We start from the raw sequence: 19,257 nt of genomic DNA on the forward strand, positions 1-19,257 counted from the left end.
ATTAGATCTTAAATAAAACACTTTATATGTTGTGGGTTTTGTCTCTTTTGAAGGGAATTTTTAATCAAAGAAATAACGTAAGTAGTCACTTTAAAACAAAATGTACCTCACATAATTAACAAATAGTCACTTTTTAGTGTTTAATCATTAAGACCATTTCATAACACATTGAAATATTCCGTTGCAGCTAATTACACCAACTAATTAGTTCTTAAATAAAACACTTTATATGTTGTGGGATTTGTCTCATTTGAAGTGAATTTTTATCAAAGAAATAACGTAAGTAGTCACTTTAAAACAAAATGTACCTTACATAATTAACAAATATTTAATTTTGAGTGTTTAATCATTAAGACCATTTCATAACACATTGAAATATTCCGTTGCAGCTAATTAGACCAACGAATAAGTTCTTAAATAAACCACTTTATATGTTGTGGGTTTTGTCTAATTTGAAGTGAGTTTTTATCAAAGAAATAACGTAAGTAGTCACTTTAAAACAAAATGTACCTTACATGATTAACAAATAATTAATTTTGAGTGTTTAATCATTAAGACCATTTCATAACACATTGAAATATTCCGTTGCAGCTAATTAGACCATGTAATTAGTTCTTAAATAAAACACTTTGTAAGTTGTGGGTTTTGTCTCATTTGAAGGGAATTTTTAATCAAAGAAATAACGTAAGTAGTCACTTTAAAACAAAATGTACCTCACATAATTAACAAATAGTTACTTTTTAGTGTTTAAACATTAAGACCATTTCATAACACATCGAAACATTCCGTTGCAGCTAATTACACCAACTAATTAGTTCTTAAATAAAACACTTTATATGTTGTGGGTTTTTTCTAATTTGAAGGGAATTTTTAATCAAAGAAATAACGTAAGTAGTCACTTTAAAACAAAATGTACTTCATATAATTAACAAATTGTTACTTTTTAGTGTTTAATCATTAAGACCATTTCGTAACACATCGAAAAATTCCGTTGCACCTTATTAGACCATCTAATTGGTGCCTAATTAAACCACTTTATATGCTATGGGTTTTGTCTCATTTGAAGGGAATTTTGTCCAGCCTAAAATAGCGCAAGTAGTCACTTTAAAACAAAATGTACCTCTCCTAATTAACAAATAATCAACTTTTGCAGTTTAATCATTAAGACCATTTCATAACACATTGAAATATTCTGTTGCAGCTAATTATACCAGCTAATTATACTTCTTAAATAAACCAAGGAAGTGCATTTTTCTAATCAAATAAATAACTTGTAGTCGCTTTAAAACTATATGTACCACACATAATTATCAAGTATGGAATTGTTAGTGTAAAATTACTAAGAAAACTTAATAAAACGTCTTAATATTTCGTTGCAGCAAATTTGACCCACTAATAAGTGTACAACTACACCCTTTTGTGATTGTGTTTGTTTGTTTGTAGCTGATTAGGCCCGCCGTGAACTTCTTTATTTTATGTGAATGTGTTTTATATTTCTTTAATGACATCTAACGAAATAATGTAGTCGCTTTAAAGTAATACGACTTCACGTAATTAGCAAGTATTTAATGTTGGTCTTTACTCATTAAGACCATTCAACAACGCATTTATTTATTCCGCTGCAGCTAACTACACCAAATAATTAGTTCATAATGACACAACTTTATATAATGGTCTGGGTTTAAAGTCGTTTAAAGAGAATTTCACACCAAAAAATAAAAAATAAAAAATATTTGTTTATGTTTGCGCATTAAGACTACTCCATAACACTTGTTGTTTTAAATTAATTGTTTTTCCAAATCTGAAAGGTATAAGGGTATTCACTGCCCTTTTAATATCAATACATAAAATGTTTACACTCCATTCGTTGTTAAAATGTAAAGAAAAAAGTTCGACAACCCGCAGCATCAACAAATGCACCTACCCACCTTCCACTTGACCGTTTACATCATCATAATAATTGTATAGCCTAATGATCGATGCGTTTAAAGACCATGATGATAACAATTACTACAAGTGTGCCTACCCTTTTAAACAAAACTGCAAAACGTGTTTAACCTTAAACATTTGCTGCAATTCTAGTGTAAGTGTAAAAATACACTTATGAACAGGGTGTTTTAAAGGCAGTGGACACTATTGGTAATTACTCAAAATAATTATTAGCATAAAATATTTCTTGGTGACGAGTAATGGGGAGAGGTTGATGGTATAAAACATTGTGAGAAACGGCTCCCTCTGAAGTACCGAGGTTTTCGAGTAAGAAGTAATTTTCCATGAATTTGATTTCGAGACCTCAGATTTAGAATTTGAGATCTCGAAATCAACCATCTAAACGCACACAACTTCGTGTGACAAGGGTGTTTTTTTCTTTCATTTTTATCTCGCAAATTCGATGACCGATTGAGCTCAAATTTTCACAGGTTTGTTATTTTATGCATATGTTGAGATATACCAAATGTAAAGGCTAGTCTTTGACAATTACCAATAGTGTCCACTGCCTTTAAGCGCATGGCAATAAACGGATGTCTAGTTCGACGTCTCACATACTCTTTGTAATAACTTTCAACTTTAACGTGATGTCTCAAACTTACCAATTGAGTACTGCTGATATGCAAAAGAAACAACAACTTGCTTATTTATAGACCAAGAAAAATTGGATGAGGTAAGTGTCTGAAAATGTCCTCAAGTTGCCATAAAAAAGTACAACTTAAAAAAAAAACAGGTGTGTCTCATAAAAATGTATTGTGAAAACTACGGTGTTGTTAGTTTTCTTAGTTTTAAGAAGAACAGACAAACCTTAGTATGAATAAAATGACTCCTTTTCCTCGAACCTGAGAGTGCAATTTGATGCATCAAAGGGTTGTTTAATGTTAGCCTGCATTGAAATACTGACTATAAATCTGTTTTACATGATTCAAACTGGCTTCTCAATGAAGGATCAACGATTGTGGATCTTGTTAGTAACTGCTTTGTTATGTATATCCTAAGATTTTCAGCAGTATCTTTGCAATTCATGTTAGTGGTGAGGTACAGTTCTTCAACAAATAAACAACAGTAAACGCCACAGCTTGCAGAGTCAGATTGCTGTACACATGTTGCTTGTTTGATTGTGCATTTATCTCGTACCTCAAACGCACGCGGTAAATTTGTCCAAAACCTCTGTACTCTTCCATTTATGAAAAATTGTAACAAAGCATGTCCGTGTGCAGTCATTTTACTTCTTGTGTCATGGCTGAAACTTAAAGAGTCGTAACATTGGACTGTGTTGAGTTCGTTGTCTATTATGTAAACAGTGAAATGTTTGTTTTGCAAAAGTGGAAGTATAAGAATGTCGCAAAATTTTGCATTCTTGAACCACTTTCTTGAAACTGACTTAAATGTTTCAGTGGTAGGTTTTTCTGTCAGAATATTCAACGAATCAATGCAGTGTATGACACCAAACTTGTTTCTCTTGTGTTCGTCATTTAAAATTTCACACACCTGGGACAAGTAAAAGTCAACTAAATCTTCACTCAACCAGCCACGGTGATAACTTGGATACAGTCCGCGTATTTTGTTGTATACTGCTTTTGATGGGTGGGGATCTAGCATTGCTAAGTTGTAGAAAGTTAGCACATCATTAGTGCGGTCATCACGAAGAGCAACATAATGTAAATTACTCGAACTGATTCTTTTCCACATAAGCTGTATAAAATCAGTTTCATTGTGAAGTACATTGCAACCATCGTCGTTAAGTGTGGCTTCAGAAATAGCAGCGGAGTCTACTGTTAATATGTTAAGTGGGTCTATTTTTTCATAAAACAACAGATACCCAGATGAGCATGCATAGGCAGAGAAACGTAAGTTACTGACTTTTCGGACCCGATCATCATCAAATTCAGTTATTGAGCCATTGGAGTGACGTAAGAATGTTTTATAATGACCACTTTCCAAAGAATCTCCCGTATGAACAATAACTGAGCGCAAACGATAACACGAAGGCGTATGGTTTACGCAGTAATTTGACAAATCTATGTCAATATCGGGGTTTACTGTCGAAGTCACCTTCTTCGTCTTGCCATTTTCTACTGCGAAACGTAATAGTTGTATTACAATCAACGATGGACAGTTAACGATACGGTTGGTGTACAATTTAGGACACCTTTGGTTGCAGTGACTGCAATAAATACCATCGACAGTTTCATCATTAAAATGAGACTGCAAACATTCAACAATGTTTTGTTTTCCTATAGCAAGTGGCAGTACACCTGAAGTAGAATTTTCGACATCGACTTTAGCATTACAGTTGAGACACAAAACACTTTGGCAGATTTCAATTTTGTTAGTCAGGCATGATTCTTCCAAAAAAGTAACCATAATCTCCGCATAAAACTCAGCAGCGTCTTGCTGTTGATTGGCCTTTAATTTCATTTGTCTAGCACAATCTTTTACCATCGGTTGGATGTGACGAAATGGGACCGGTTGAGAACTGTTGGATTTTAAACTTTCGTACAAGAGTACAAATTTTCTCCAAAGAAAAGTGTCACTTCCCTCCCACTTCGAAACATCCAATTTAGCGTGGTGTATGAAAGGCTTGAGCGCTTGCACTGTCGCAATCCACCAACAGGATACACTGTTATTTGCAATACCTTTAACACCAAGTTCAATCTCGGAGGCAAGTTTAAGTGATTGTTGTGGGTTACTTGCTGGTTCCGGTTTCGGGCTTTTCGCTTTTGACTGAGCATTAGGTTTATTAGGCTGTGGTTCTTGTTGTAGAAGATTGGCAGAATTCTTTTTGCCACTTTTGTTGCCCTTGTTTTCTTTCTTTGTGCTGTCATGTTTTGTTTTCTTCGTCGGTTTGTCTTTAAAGTTTAAACCTTTCAATGGAGGTGTCAAATAAACTCCTTTACTTTTGGGAGTACTGTTCCTCACCCGTTTGCACCATTTCTCGCTTGTGAGTGTTACTAACTGTCTACGTGTTTGTTTCTTTGATTTGCAAAACGCTTCGCAGAATTCTCTGTGTACCGGCAACAAGTCCTGCTCATACAGTAGTACAAAATCATTTAGCTTTCTACATCGGTTATGCTGTAACTTTACGCGTTTAACTTCACCCATACTTTTCTCAATGATTCCCTGGGTGCGATTATTTGAAGTGATGTTTTGAAATTTAGATGTACTAAGAGACTTGTAAAATTTCGAGTATCGTGAATATATGTCAGATGTTCCATGCCTGCCTAAATCGTGGATCATAAGCCCAGACCAATTTGGTACATTTGGAAGCGCAAAATCCAGTAAGTACTTTAAGAAATCTTTGCCAGCGTATGTGTTTTCCGTTAAAAGCGACGTGTCGTTGTGGCTTTCGTATTGAGTCACTTCTGCAATAGCACCTTTAACAATTGACTGAAAGTGACGCTTAAAAGGTGAATTGGGTGATTTTGAGATAAACTCGTCTTGTGTTAATAAATGTCCATGTTCGATGTCAACATATGCGGGCTGTACGCTGTCTGCACCTTCATCCTCACAATCGTCATCTGACCAGTCATCATGTAACTCTGTTGCTGCTGCATCATCCAAATCCTCAACTTTGTGCTTGAGTTTATTGAAGTGAAATTTTACGAGGTCAGTAGAGAAATGTGATCTAGTTAAAACTGCAAGTGATTTGACTATTTCGTTTATTTCCGCCATGTCAGCACTTTTTACAAGCAAACCGATCCAAAACATTGCTTCGCGATAGTTCTTCTTATAGTACTTTCTTATCATCCTTGATGCATTTTTCAAAAAATGACTGGCACAACAATGCATTACGGTTTTATTCAGATCTTTGCCTTCTGCGCAGCCGGTGGTTATCCGATAACAACGATTAAGGTACTCTAGCACAGTTTCTTTACAAAAACTAGTTAGGCAAGAAAGTAGAAGAGTTGAGCTCCCGTCAATCATCACCATTACTGGTTCTTTGGGGGAGTTATAACCGTAAATAGTTTGCTCTTTGTGCAAAAACATTTGTAGAAAATGCGACACTCGGAAAGCGCTATGATCTGTCGTTAACATTGAAGCAATCACAAGAGGCGGTGATCCTTTAAGTGGATGGCGAACAACGAGATCGTACAGTTGGTATTTCTTTGTTTTTGAGAACGTTGAGTTGTTTTGCATTATTGAACCAGTGGCATCAAGGTAAATGATATCTCTAGAAGAAATGTGGTGATAAACGTTTAAGCTGTATTGTGAGAACAGTATCACAGTAGGTGGGTATAGAGAAACGTCACGCACAATACCGGGGATTTTCCTTCTTGAGTCGCTTTGTTTTTCACATATACTTAAAAGTCCTTGTAGCTCGCTCTCACTAGGGTCTGACAATTGTTTGGCTTCGCTAGATATTTTTTGCAAAACCTCCTTGTTCGGGGCTTCGTCCCTACAGCCAGAAAAAAATTGTTTATCACTTAATGACCTCAGGTTGTCAATGTATTCACGTCGTGGTTTTTTGTACTTCAATACCTTTTTTAACTTTTCTCTGCGAGTATTTCTTATATATCTTGCGCGTCGTTCAGTTTTATCATGCTTCATCTCGCCATCAAATTGTACTTTAACCTTCAAAGACTTTTCGTCTTCCATTGATAGATTAAACTTGACAGTGCAGTCCGTGAAATTGCAATACCCATTTGCTTTAAACGCAAACTTGGATTTCTTTCGTTTGTTCCCGGAGACGTAGTGTCGTTTTATTTGAAAAGAGCAGTACGGGTGGATTTGCTTAAGTCCTTTTATAAATACATGAATCCACGACCTTCGGAAAGAATTTCCAGTTTGATTTTGTTTAAGTTTTTTCCATTCCGATTTGTCTATGGAAAAAAAACACTTCCGACGGTCTGGCAATGGGACTTTGCAAAATTTTTGTATGTTATTTATGTTGTTGCTCCGTGAACACATGCCGACGATAACATCATTGGGCAAGAACTCATCGGCATGATTCCTACTAAGGTCTGATGTGTTACTATTATATGTGTTAGAACAATGCGGTTCATAAATGGCGTCTTGTGAGTAACACTCTGAAAACGAGAGGGACTCAAATTTGCGTTTGTTTCCCCGTTTGTGAAATTTATCCACAACAGGTGAAAGTGTATTTATTGACGAGAAGCATGCTCCTATTGAGGAGACATCAGGTGTTGCTTCAAGAAAATTAGTGTATTGATGGGAGCTTGCACTGTTTTCTTTGTCCGCCATTAACCATTGCCAAACTTTTGTTGTGTTGGAGTGCTCATAATCGGGTAATTTCTCAGAAACGAGGTCGTCTTTGTATTTCTCTTGATGCAAATCATTTCCTTTGTATTGTTCTATATTTGTTTCTCTGTCTACTTCTCTGTGAGGTATTCTGTAATTTAGTTTGCCTTTTTCTTTGATATGTTCTTTATTTTGTAATATATCTTGGTATTCTTTGTATTGTTCGTTGTTTTGTGATGTGTCCTCCTCATTGTCTGACGTTGCTGTGTCTGGTTCTGTGTATTGTGCTCTGTCTTGTGCTCTGTCTTGTTCTTTGTCTTGTGCTCTGTCTTGTTCTTTGTCTTGTTTTTTGTCTTGCTGTTTGTCTTTTGCTGTGTCTTGTTCTTTGTCTTGTGCTCTGTCTTGTTTTTTGTCTTGCTGTTTGTCTTTTGCTGTGTCTTGTTCTTTGTCTTGTGCTCTGTCTTGTTCTTTGTCTTGTGCTCTGTCTTGTTCTCTGTCTTGTTCTTTGTCTTGTTCTTTGTCTTGTGCTCTGTATTGTTCTTTGTCTTGTGCTCTGTCTTGTTCTTTGTCTTGTGCTGTGTCTTGTTGTTCTTTATCTTGTGCTCTGTCTTGTTCTTTGTCTTGTGCTGTGTCTTGTTGTTCTTTATCTTGTGCTCTGTCTTGTTCTTTGTCTTTTGCTGTGTCTTGTTCTTTGTCTTGTGCTCTGTCTTGTTCTTTGTCTTGTTTTTTGTTTTGCTGTTTGTCTTTTGCTGTGTCTTGTTCTTTGTCTTGTGCTCTGTCTTGTTCTTTGTCTTGTGCTCTGTCTTGTTCTTTGTCTTGTTCTTTGTCTTGTGCTCTGTCTTGTTCTTTGTCTTGTTCTTTGTCTTGTGCTCTGTCTTGTTCTTTGTCTTGTGCTTTGTATTGTTCTTTGTCTTGTGCTCTGTCTTGTCCTTTTTCTGATTGTCTGTCTTGTTCTTTGTCTGATTGTCTGTCTTGTTCTTTGTCTTGTGGTTCTCTGTCTTGTTTTGAGTCAGGGGTACTTGGGCAAAAAAACACCCTCTCACCCTTATTACAGTTATTAACACCACATATAAATGAAACATTGTTCATGTACGATTGATTAGTAGAAAGCGGTTGTAGATTTAGGCAAGTGTAATGGTACCATGCATTGCATAGATCACAAGCAACCATACTAAGCGAAGGGTCGTACGGTTGATTGCAAATGCAATATAATAATGGTATGATTGTCGAATCTGATGAAATGTACGAATGTGTTGATGAAATTGTATCGCCATCGTCTTCATTGTCAGCATAGTTTAAATCGCTTAACTCGTCAATATTCGCCAGTATTTCAACACTTGGACTTGCAACCCGAGGAACATTTTCATCGTGTTGGATGTTGTCAGAATATACAGATTGCATATCAGCATCACCACATTCACTGCTATTCTGGTTATTCGCACCCTGTTCACAACTTGCTGTTTGCTTTCGACACTTTGAGACTTGGCTCTCCGTATTTATTTTGTCATGAAACAAAGCCCTAACTGTTTGTCTAAACCCAAACCTGTTACACTTCCACATCAACTGAATCATTTTAAAACCATTATTTTTTCTTAGACAGTGTACCTGGTCCCGTAATTGTTGCATCATTTGTGCGGAAATATCTAGAGAGTCGTCGTTTCCCGGATAAGTGTGGAGGATGTCAACCAAGACTCTCGCAATTCGAGTTGTTCTCTTCTCCCCAGTTAACTTCTTTCCACCACCAGTTTCGCCGTAGACAGTTTCCGTTTTCTGTATAAGAGAAATAACGCGATATTTGTTTTACTTAAAGCGTATTTCTGAACAGTGTTGAGGACCTTACCGGCCAAGCTTCTTATTCAAGTTTAATTTGTTTGTGAAAAAAAACAATTATATATTATGTTTTCAATTACTGCAGTAGACCTACTTCGAAGTGAAATGCACCATCAAAAGATGATGTAGGTCACGTAACTTTGTATACTTTCCAGAGTCATTACCGAACGTTAATCACAGATCGTTCAGCAGGATTCACAATCAGTTATCTAGGTAAAGTCCTATACTATGATATGACAAGCTTTTATAACAATTAGTTTAAACGTGTGACAACCGGTTGCATTGATCGCTATTGCTCTTTGACAGCTTGGCGGACATACGCCGTTGTAATGGGAGCAGACCAACTGTGCAATTGTTGATAATATTATGCTATAGGGCTATGAGATAAAATAATACATCTTCAAAAATATCATATTGTACACGATGATGAATACGAAATGATGTACAAAAAAAATATGTATTGCCCAGTAAAGTGTAAACCCACTTTGAATGCTTTCGTCACATGCATACACATTGGATTTAAATGAACCATTGAAAAGGGGATTGGGCTACAATTAGCACAATATTGTAATAGCGCGACATCCACAACTACACCACCCGTGACACTAAAGACAAAACAAATAATTGGTTTCACACAAATTCAGATTAGAGTTAGTAGGGACCTTTAGATTTAAGTGAACGCGGACTTCGTTCACGTTGTAACGGTGGCCTTTATTCAAGGCGCCTCGCTGCGTCGCTACTCTCGCTCTTCTTATTTCTGATTTATGTGTTATATAATGAATTATATGTAAATAATTGCGTTTAATAAATGTTTTACATTTGGCGCCCCATAGAGTCGCGACCCCTAAACTATGGTTATGACGTCACTTCGAAAAAACACAACCGTGGTCGACGTGAACGAGGTCCACGTTCACTCAAATCTAAAGGTCACTAGTGTTGACTTACACTTGCCTCTTTCGGTCGATGTTTGGCGTAGAAATGGTCTAGGAATGCAAATTCAGATGTGCATATTCGTTTGCATTCGAAACAACGAACTGCAAGAACGGTTCTCCTGTTGCTTGTTTTGTGGTCATTGCTGGTCCGTTTTGATTTGTGGTGAGATGTCATCCGAGGACAACATGTTGTAGTTTCATGTCGTCGGTCCTATATTGCATAACAAAATATTTTCCACATTTTAATTATATACAGTTCCAAACACAATTGAATATCTATGGCCCACAACTTGTTTACCTTCAACAGTTTAGGGATTCCAAATATTTGTCTGTTAAACATCCCTAAACCATTGAAAATTATACGAATAGGTCGAATTTGTTGGACAGTTTATAAAGTGATTAAATTTTAAAGAGGGCAGTGGACATTTTTAGTATTGACTCTCACTTATTCATTAAATTACTCAAAAGAGTTTTTAGATTCACGTCGATATTACTTGGTGTATAGTTTTTAGGAAAAATAATGAATAAACTAAAATGATTTGAAACGTGAAACTTGCCTTATAAAGTGATGCCCTCGGAAGTGGAATGATGTACTCCACAGACCACATGTCATGCGCCCCTCTGCCGGATACGCAAATCCCATTTCTGTAAAGTAAGATTATTTGAACATAATTATTGTGGCACCAAGATTCCTATATGGAAACATATATACATTAAGTATTAAAGATGCTATGTCAGATTTTTGGTCACAAACATTCAAAAATTGATTTGTTTGAGTGAATGGTATTTAAAGTATCACCCGCTCTAACGAATAAAAGTTTAACTTTTACTTTTAATAGTCAGGATTCATGACACAAATTTAAAACGTTTCTTATAAAACACATGAGAATTGGTCACGTGATATATTGACGGGATCCCGACAAAAACTAATTTTGAGCACTTTATTTCACTGCTAATTGGCGAACAGTTTCGAGCAATGGCTCAAATTCGACCCCATCAAAATACCTATTTAAATCAAAACTTTGGGGTAAAATCGGCCAAAAATCTGACATAGCATCTAACCATTTGTAAACCATATGTAAAGTGCAGGGTGTTTTAAAGCGACTATTTACCTTAATTCTATGATATAAAAATGCGCTTCAAAAGAGACAAACCCATACCGCATTTAAAGTGGTGTAGTTAGGTACCAATTAGTTGGTATAATCATGGTCTAATTAGCTACAACGGAATATTTCGATGTGTTACAAAATGTTCCTAATGATTTAATACTAAAAATTAACAATTTGTTAATTATGTGAGGTACATTTTGTTTTAAAGGTAGTACTTACATTATTTCTTTGATAAAAAATCCCTTCAAATGAGACAAAACCCACAACTTCTAAAGTGGTTTAATTAGGCACCAATTAGATGGTGTAATTAGCTGCAACGGAATATTTTAATGTGTTATGAAATCTTTAACATTACTAAACGTATCCTGTAAAAAAAAACACGTCCATTGTGAACGCGTCTGTTTGTTAATTTTTTAGACGCCTCCTTGTGTATGACGCGTTAAGTGTTGATGTTTAAACGTGTTTTGGCGTTCATAAAGTGTGACCAGCCTTTAAACGTGTAATTGTGTCTTGCTACACAACAATGTGTCTTTGGTCCACATTTATAAACGAATAAACGTGTTTTTGTATATAATAATAAACACCGCAGTGCGTTTTTGATGTAAGGGTTAACTCAAAAACGCGTTCATATAAAGTGTTACCCAAAATGCGTTTAAAAGGCTTTTAATTAAAATATTAACACTTGTTTTTACATTGTGGAATCTTGTAATGATTACTGTGTTTTGATGTCATCTATGCATTCAAAAAAGGGATGAGATAGAGTGACCCCTTAATCAGACGTTAATGTTAAAAGCGCTACAGTAATTGTCTTATTATTTTGAAGGGTATACGATCGCGCAACGACGGTTAATAAAAATGACCGCATTTATTATATAGGCTGAAAATAGACTTAAAGTAGCTACGACTATAGTTGGTTCTTTATTTTACTCTTAAATACCATCTTGCAAAAGGCAGCAACTTCGCAATATCATTTAACAAACTTTATGTTCACACATCAGTTAATTAAGGTATATTGTTTAGAATAGTGTTTTTCAACAAGAGAATTGTACATACCTGACATGTCTACTAAATACCTCTTGGATGCGATGTTTTGAAGGTTCTGTGATTCCTTGTACAGTGGAATCGCTGGCGATTGGCTGAGAGACTCCCTCCGTTTCCTTTCGAGTATCCCTCCGTAAAGGTTGGATATTAGGATTACAAGTGCTGGTCATGTCTTACAAGTTTAGCCATTCGATTTTCATTTTAAAACGGCACTGTCCAAAAAACCCGGAAGAAAAGGCTCTTCATGTGTATTACGGAACACCACCAGGCCGAAACTACGCAGATTGAAACTTATGGGATCAATATTAAATTTGTTTAAGTGTACATGTATGTTTAAAAGGCCCCCAAAGGGAGGGGTAATTTATCAACATTATCTCTTTAACAGGAAGGTCTTTGTTCTTACTCAAATTCGGGAGGTACCGCAGCCGTGCGAGTTTCGTGTGTTTGTAACCTTAAACTTTTAACATTAAAGTCACGGTCCAATTAAAAAAAAAATGTATTCAGTCACAATTCTTCAGGGATAATTACGTCATTTTTGTCGTCATTCAAAACTGCGATGTGTGTTTAAGGACATAACCAAAAAACATGAATACTGTAATCAAGCTGCAATCATAAAAATTACACTTTTATTTATTTGTTAAAAACCTTAATGGTGTTAGAGTGTTATTCCTTTAATCCCTTTGGTCATCTCGAGAGACAGCATGGTGCCATTGACCACTTCAGATCACTCATCACTTGTCTCATGGAATGCAGCTTGAGCGGACCACACCACATTACGCAATTGAATTACATTAAAGTGAAACAACCCAGTCAGGGTGTGTTTACGTTGAATTAATTGGGCACCTTAACTTAATTTGACGACCATCTGCCAGGAGCAGTCAGGCTACCGGTTCAAAGTATTGCCTACCATACCAGCAAATCTTTTTAGTGTTTAATAATTAAATTGATTAAACTTTAAAGTTTTATTTTTATTGGATAACTTTCCGTATGCCATGGTCACCTGTGATGGTGCCAACACTTTTTCACACTTTTTTTACAAAAAGGGTTATCTCATTCTCATTGACATGATTGAGGTAAATTACATACTATTATTATTCCATATCGAATGAAAAAGTGGTGGCGCCATACAAAAACTTTTCCTTTTTGTCATTCATCATTATTAATTGATTGTAAAAAATAAGTTGCGACCACGTAACTCTCCTGCCGACATTGTAACACGATTCATTTAAATTAAGAGTTAAAATTTTTGTAATTTATTAGGCACCAATTAGATGGTGTAATTAGCTGCAACGGAATATTTCGATGTGTTATGAAGTGGTCTTGATGATTAAACACTAAAAGGTAACAATTTGTCAATTATGTGAGGTACAATTTGTTTTAAAGTGACTACTTATTATTTTTTAGTCTAAAAATTCCCTTCAAATGAGACAAAACCCACAACATATAAAGTGGTTTAATTAGGCACCAATTAGATGGTGTAATTAGCTGCAACGGAATATTTAATGTTTTATAACATGGTCTTAATAACTAAACACTAAAAAATAACTATTTGTTAATTATGTGAGGTACAATTTGCTTTAATTAAAGTGACTACTTACGTTATTTCTTTGATTAAAAATTCCCTTCAAATGAGACAAAACCCACAACTTATAAAGTGTTTTATTTAAGAACTAATTACATAGTCTAATTAGCTGCAACGGAATATTTCGATGTGTTATAAAATGGTCTTAATAATTAAACACTAAAAATAAACTATTTGTTAATTATGTGAGATACATTTTGTTTTAAAGTGACTACTTACGTTATTTCTTTGATAAAAATTCCCTTCAAATGAGACAAAACCCACAACATATAAAGAGGTTTAATTATGCACCAATTAGATGGTGTAATTAGCTGCAACGGAATATTCTAATGTGTTATGAAATGGTCTTGATGATTAAACACTAAAAAGTAACCATTTGTTAATTATGTGAGGTACATTTTGTTTTAAAGTGACTACTTACGTTATTTCTTTGATAAAAATTCCTTTCAAATGGGACAAAACCCACAACATATAAATTGGTTTAATTAGGCACCAATTAGATGGTGTAATTAGCTGCAACGGAATATTTCGATGTGTTATAAAATGGTCTTAATAATTAAACACTAAAAATAAACTATTTGTTAATTATGTGAGGTACATTTTGTTTTAAAGTGACTACTTACGTTATTTCTTTGATAAAAATTCCTTTCAAATGGGACAAAACCCACAACATATAAATTGGTTTAATTAGGCACCAATTAAATTGTGTAATTAGCTGCAACGGAATATTTCGATGTGTTATGAAATGGTCTTAATAATTAAACACTAAAAAGTAACAATTTGTCAATTTGTGAGGTACAATTTGTTTTAAAGTGACTACTTATTATTTTTTAGTCTAAAAATTCCCTTCAAATGAGACAAAACCCACAACATATAAAGTGGTTTAATTAGGCACCAATTAGATGGTGTAATTAGCTGCAACGGAATATTTCGATGTGTTATAACATGGTCTTAATAACTAAACACTAAAAAGTAACAATTTGTTAATTATGTGAGGTACATTTTGTTTTAAAGTGACTAGTTACGTTATTTTTTAGTCTAAAAATTCCCTTCAAATGAGACAAAACCCATAACATATAAATTGGTTTATTTAAGAACTAATTAGATGTGTTATGAAATGGTCTTAATAATTAAACACTGTTCTTAATAATTTAACACTAAAAAGTAACAATTTGTCAATTATGTGAGGTACAATTTGTTTTAAAGTGACTACTTATTATTTTTTAGTCTAAAAATTCCCTTCAAATGGGACAAAACCCACAACATATAAATTGGTTTAATTAGGCACCAATTAGATGGTGTAATTAGCTGCAACGGAATATTTCGATGTGTTATAAAATGGTCTTAATGATTAAACACTAAAAATAAACTATTTGTTAATTATGTGAGGTACATTTTGTTTTAAAGTGACTACTTACGTTATTTCTTTGATAAAAATTCCTTTCAAATGGGACAAAACCCACAACATATAAATTGGTTTAATTAGGCACCAATTAGATGGTGTAATTAGCTGCAACGGAATATTTCGATGTGTTATAAAATGGTCTTAATGATTAAACACTAAAAATAAACTATTTGTTAATTATGTGAGGTACATTTTGTTTTAAAGTGACTACTTACGTTATTTCTTTGATAAAAATTCCTTTCAAATGGGACAAAACCCACAACATATAAATTGGTTTAATTAGGCACCAATTAGATGGTGTAATTAGCTGCAACGGAATATTTCGATGTGTTATAAAATGGTCTTTATAATTAAACACTAAAAATAAACTATTTGTTAATTATGTGAGGTACATTTTGTTTTAAAGTGACTACTTACGTTATTTCTTTGATAAAAATTCCCTTCAAATGAGACAAAACCCACAACATATAAAGAGGTTTAATTAGGCACCAATTAGATGGTGTAATTAGCTGCAACGGAGTATTTCGATGTGTTATGAAATGGTCTTAATAATTAAACACTAAAAAGTAACAATTTGTCAATTATGTGAGGTACAATTTGTTTTAAAGTGACTACTTATTATTTTTTAGTTTAAAAATTTCCTTCAAATGAGACAAAACCCACAACATATAAAGTGGTTTAATTAGGCACCAATTAGATGGTGTAATAAGCTGCAACGGAATATTTTAATGTGTTATGAAATGGTCTTGATGATTAAACACTAAAAAGTAACCATTTGTTAATTATGTGAGGTACATTTTGTTTTAAAGTGACTACTTATTATTTTTTAGTCTAAAAATTCCCTTCAAATGGGACAAAACCCACAACATATAAATTGGTTTAATTAGGCACCAATTAGATGGTGTAATTAGCTGCAACGGAGTATTTCGATGTGTTATGAAATGGTCTTAATAATTAAACACTAAAAAGTAACAATTTGTCAATTATGTGAGGTACATTTTGTTTTAAAGTGACTACTTACGTTATTTCTTTGATAGAAATTCCTTTCAAATGGGACAAAACCCACAACATATAAAGAGGTTTAATTAGGCACCAATTAGATGGTGTAATTAGCTGCAACGGAGTATTTCGATGTGTTATGAAATGGTCTTAATAATTAAACACTAAAAAGTAACAATTTGTCAATTATGTGAGGTACATTTTGTTTTAAAGTGACTACTTACGTTATTTCTTTGATAGAAATTCCTTTCAAATGGGACAAAACCCACAACATATAAAGAGGTTTAATTAGGCACCAATTAGATGGTGTAATTAGCTGCAACGGAGTATTTCGATGTGTTATGAAATGGTCTTAATAATTAAACACTAAAAAGTAACAATTTGTCAATTATGTGAGGTACAATTTGTTTTAAAGTGACTACTTATTATTTTTTAGTTTAAAAATTTCCTTCAAATGAGACAAAACCCACAACATATAAAGTGGTTTAATTAGGCACCAATTAGATGGTGTAATTAGCTGCAACGGAATATTTCGATGTGTTATAACATGGTCTTAATAACTAAACACTAAAAAGTAACAATTTGTTAATTATGTGAGGTACATTTTGTTTTAAAGTGACTAGTTACGTTATTTTTTAGTCTAAAAATTCCCTTCAAATGAGACAAAACCCACAACATATAAATTGGTTTATTTAATAACTAATTAGATGTGTTATGAAATGGTCTTAATAATTAAACACTGTTCTTAATAATTTAACACTAAAAAGTAACAATTTGTCAATTATGTGAGGTACAATTTGTTTTAAAGTGACTACTTATTATTTTTTAGTCTAAAAATTCCCTTCAAATGGGACAAAACCCACAACATATAAATTGGTGTAATTAGGCACCAATTAGATGGTGTAATTAGCTGCAACGGAATATTTCGATGTGTTATAAAATGGTCTTAATGATTAAACACTAAAAATAAACTATTTGTTAATTATGTGAGGTACATTTTGTTTTAAAGTGACTACTTACGTTATTTCTTTGATAAAAATTCCTTTCAAATGGGACAAAACCCACAACATATAAATTGGTTTAATTAGGCACCAATTAGATGGTGTAATTAGCTGCAACGGAATATTTCGATGTGTTATAAAATGGTCTTTATAATTAAACACTAAAAATAAACTATTTGTTAATTATGTGAGGTACATTTTGTTTTAAAGTGACTACTTACGTTATTTCTTTGATAAAAATTCCCTTCAAATGAGACAAAACCCACAACATATAAAGAGGTTTAATTATGCACCAATTAGATGGTGTAATAAGCTGCAACGGAATATTTTAATGTGTTATGAAATGGTCTTGATGATTAAACACTAAAAAGTAACCATTTGTTAATTATGTGAGGTACATTTTGTTTTAAAGTGACTACTTACGTTATTTCTTTGATAAAAATTCCTTTCAAATGGGACAAAACCCACAACATATAAATTGGTTTAATTAGGCACCAATTAGATGGTGTAATTAGCTGCAACGGAATATTTCGATGTGTTATAAAATGGTCTTAATAATTAAACACTAAAAATAAACTATTTGTTAATTATGTGAGGTACATTTTGTTTTAAAGTGACTACTTACGTTATTTCTTTGATAAAAATTCCTTTCAAATGGGACAAAACCCACAACATATAAATTGGTTTAATTAGGCACCAATTAAATTGTGTAATTAGCTGCAACGGAATATTTCGATGTGTTATGAAATGGTCTTAATAATTAAACACTAAAAAGTAACAATTTGTCAATTTGTGAGGTACAATTTGTTTTAAAGTGACTACTTATTATTTTTTAGTCTAAAAATTCCCTTCAAATGAGACAAAACCCACAACATATAAAGTGGTTTAATTAGGCACCAATTAGATGGTGTAATTAGCTGCAACGGAATATTTCGATGTGTTATAACATGGTCTTAATAACTAAACACTAAAAAGTAACAATTTGTTAATTATGTGAGGTACATTTTGTTTTAAAGTGACTAGTTACGTTATTTTTTAGTCTAAAAATTCCCTTCAAATGAGACAAAACCCATAACATATAAATTGGTTTATTTAAGAACTAATTAGATGTGTTATGAAATGGTCTTAATAATTAAACACTGTTCTTAATAATTTAACACTAAAAAGTAACAATTTGTCAATTATGTGAGGTACAATTTGTTTTAAAGTGACTACTTATTATTTTTTAGTCTAAAAATTCCCTTCAAATGGGACAAAACCCACAACATATAAATTGGTTTAATTAGGCACCAATTAGATGGTGTAATTAGCTGCAACGGAATATTTCGATGTGTTATAAAATGGTCTTAATGATTAAACACTAAAAATAAACTATTTGTTAATTATGTGAGGTACATTTTGTTTTAAAGTGACTACTTACGTTATTTCTTTGATAAAAATTCCTTTCAAATGGGACAAAACCCACAACATATAAATTGGTTTAATTAGGCACCAATTAGATGGTGTAATTAGCTGCAACGGAATATTTCGATGTGTTATAAAATGGTCTTAATGATTAAACACTAAAAATAAACTATTTGTTAATTATGTGAGGTACATTTTGTTTTAAAGTGACTACTTACGTTATTTCTTTGATAAAAATTCCTTTCAAATGGGACAAAACCCACAACATATAAATTGGTTTAATTAGGCACCAATTAGATGGTGTAATTAGCTGCAACGGAATATTTCGATGTGTTATAAAATGGTCTTTATAATTAAACACTAAAAATAAACTATTTGTTAATTATGTGAGGTACATTTTGTTTTAAAGTGACTACTTACGTTATTTCTTTGATAAAAATTCCCTTCAAATGAGACAAAACCCACAACATATAAAGAGGTTTAATTAGGCACCAATTAGATGGTGTAATTAGCTGCAACGGAGTATTTCGATGTGTTATGAAATGGTCTTAATAATTAAACACTAAAAAGTAACAATTTGTCAATTATGTGAGGTACAATTTGTTTTAAAGTGACTACTTATTATTTTTTAGTTTAAAAATTTCCTTCAAATGAGACAAAACCCACAACATATAAAGTGGTTTAATTAGGCACCAATTAGATGGTGTAATAAGCTGCAACGGAATATTTTAATGTGTTATGAAATGGTCTTGATGATTTAACA

This window comes from Asterias amurensis, chromosome 19 (genome assembly GCF_032118995.1).
Source record: "Asterias amurensis chromosome 19, ASM3211899v1".
Lineage (NCBI taxonomy): Eukaryota > Metazoa > Echinodermata > Asteroidea > Forcipulatida > Asteriidae > Asterias > Asterias amurensis.